This window comes from Diachasma alloeum, unplaced genomic scaffold (assembly GCF_001412515.2).
Source record: "Diachasma alloeum isolate Michigan unplaced genomic scaffold, Dall2.0 Dall_scaffold_00293, whole genome shotgun sequence".
NCBI classification, from domain to species: domain Eukaryota; kingdom Metazoa; phylum Arthropoda; class Insecta; order Hymenoptera; family Braconidae; genus Diachasma; species Diachasma alloeum.
Window position 1 is genome coordinate 152,718 of NW_021680432.1, and position 3,253 is coordinate 155,970.

Consider the following 3,253-nt stretch of genomic DNA (forward strand, 5'->3'; position numbering starts at 1 on the left):
GGATGGGGAATTTAATTCTCCATCGAACAGCATTGGTTTCATTCCTTATTGTTAATTAGGAGGGGAGAGACGATTTTTTAATTAGCGGGCGAGTTATCGGGAGTCACTGCGCCGAGAGACCATTAGGTTTTCCATTGCGCCGTTATTTTCGTCGCAGTTTTTATTTTTTTATTACAGAGATTAAGAGATGAAACGGGGGTTGATGGATGGGGAATTTAATTCTCCATCGAACAGCATTGGTTTCATTCCTTAATATTAATGAGGAGGGGAGAGACGATTTTTTAATTAGCGGGCAAGTTATCCATTAACNATTCACCTCTCCCCTCCTAATTGAGATTAAGGGATAGAAGAAAGGCAATTAGACGGAGAATTAAATTCCCCATCAATTAACCCTCTTTCAGCCCTTAATCTCTGTAAAAAATGGAAGAAACTGTAATGAAAATCACAGCGCAGTAAGAAAAATAATTGTTTTGCGGCGCACAGTGACTCCCGGTAATCAAAAATTCACCTCTCCCCTCCTAATTGAGATTGAGTAATGAAAAAGGACAATTCGACGGAGAATCAAATTACCCATCAATTGACCCTCTTTCATCCCTTAATCTCTGTAACAAAAAAATAAAAACTGCTATGAAAGTCAGGGGCCAGTCAGAAAAATAATTTTTTCGTGGGGCACACTAATTCTCCATCGAACTGCCATTTTTTCATCCCTTAATTTCAATTAGGAGGGGAGAAGTGAGTTTTTAATTCGCGGGCGAATGGTGAATAGTCAGTGTGCGCCGCGAAAAAAGTATTCTTCTTACTGACTCCTGACTTTCATGGCAGTTTTAATTTTTTTGTTACAGAGATTAAGTGATAAAAGAAGGTTAATTAATGGAGAATTTAATTCTCCGTCGAAGTGCACTTTTATCATTCCTTAATCGTAATTAGGAGGGGAGAGGTGAATTTTTATTTACCGGGAGTCGCTGTGCGCCGCAAAACGTTTATTTTTCTTACTGCGCTGTGATTTTCATGACAATTTCTTCCATTTTTTACAGAGATTAAGGGCTGAAAGAGGGTTAATTGATAGGGAATTTAATTCTCCATCGAACAGAATTAGTTTCATTCCTTAATGTTAATTAGGAGGGGAGAGACGATTTTTTAATTAGCGGGCGAGTTATCGGGAGAAACTGCGCCGAGAAACCATTAGGTTTTTCATGGCGCCGCGAATTTCGCCGCAGTTTTTATTCTTTTATTACAGAGATTAAGAGATGAAACGGGGGTTGATGGATGGGGAATTTAATTCTCCATCGAACAGCATTGGTTTCATTCCTTAATGTTAATTAGGAGCAGAGATACGATTTCTTAATTAGCGGGCGAGTTGTCGGGAGTCACTGCACCGAGAAACCATTGAGTTTTTCATAGCGCCGCGACTTTCGTCGCAATATTAATTTTCTTATTACAGAGATTAAGGAATAAAACGGGGGTTGAAGGATGGGGAATTTAATTCTCCATCGAACAGCATTGGTTTCATTCCTTATTGTTAATTAGGAGGGGAGAGACGATTTTTTAATTAGCGGGCGAGTTGTCGGGAGTCACTGCGCCGAGAAACCATTAGGTTTTTCATAGCGCCGCGACTTTCGTCGCAGTTTTTATTTTTTTATTACAGAGATTAAGAGATGAAACGGGGGTTGATGGATGGGAAATTTAAGTTTCCATCGAACAGCATTGGGTTCATTCCTTAATATTAATTAGGAGAAGAGAGACGATTTTTTGATTAGCGGGCGAGTTATCCATCAAGTTTTTCATAGCGCCGCTACTTTCGTCGCAGTTTTTATTTTTTGATTACAGAGATTAAGAGATGAAACGGGGGTTGCTGTATGGAGAATTTAATTCTCCATCGAACAGCATTGGTTTCATTCCTTAATGTTGATTAGGAGGGGCGAGACGATCTTTTAATTAGCGGGCGAATTATTGGGGTGGCACTCTGCGCCGAGAAACCATTGGGTTTCTCATAGCACCGCGACTTTCGTCGTAGTTTTAATTTTTTCATTACAAAGATTAAGGGATGAAACGGGGGTTGATAGATGGGGAATCTAATTCTCCATCGAAAAGTCCTTGTCTCCTACCTTAATATTAATTAGCGGGCGAATGAATCAACGGAGAAACAAAGTAAACATTGAGGACAAGGAGGACATAAACCCCCCTTCGAACCTACACCTGTGACAGCGTGACTGCTATAGGGCTTCTAGCAGAAGTTTTCCCTGCCCAGGGTACCCCCACTCTACGCAATTCCCACTCATATGCTTGACCCCCACTCCCAAAATCCATGGATATTCTTCTTCTGGCCCTACTGCCGAGTTACCGGCACAGGTAGCCGCCCAGTCGTCAGAATCGACCGTGGCGCCCCACCTCTGTTTGGGTCTCACTTATTCTGGCTGCGACTGCTGTCGATTTGACCGACCCCGTTGGGATGTCGACACTGCCGCCATCTCCCGGCATTCCCCCTACGGGACTTGTATTATCATTATATACGCTCATATTAATTTTAATCAATTGATAGAAAACAATGTTATAAACAGTCCAAATATAAACTAATAATTCGTCTATCCACTTTTATTGTGTTTTCAAATATCATTTCCCCCTTTTTAGCCCCAAAAATGACAATCCTAATAGCCACGCAACAGCCACGCAAATACCGTGGCTCCTGGATCGCCAGGGAGGGAAATTAAACTGATGGCCCATAACCCTTCAGAAATACTTGTGTGACATCCGTCAGAAAATTCATTTATATTCATTTTCTTACGTCGTCATTCAATTATTTCAGTGATAGAAGCGACTTTTGAAACCCAAAATTATCTTCTGTGACCGGGGAAAGTAACCCCCTCGATGTTAGGAATATTTCGGCTGCATACATCTGTGAACGACAAAAATGTTCCCAACGTCGAGTTTCTCCTAGATTAAGGAGATATCAGCTGTGCAATATCAGATGCACTGTAAACATTTGAGTCTAGTCTCGTCTCCCTAATCATGCACTTTCCACGTGTGACCGTAAATTTCAATAAACACTGGACTCTTGAACCGGAAAACTGTTGATAACAAATTCTAAGCGTGGGTTCAAATTTTGTAACTCCCACGACAAATATTTGATATAAAAATGGAGTAACGACTTCGTTTTCCACATGGAGGAAATGACATAAACATTGACGAACATGTGGCACAAAAATAGTAAAATGCATGATACAACAGAATGATTCTTTTATGAATAATTTTCCAT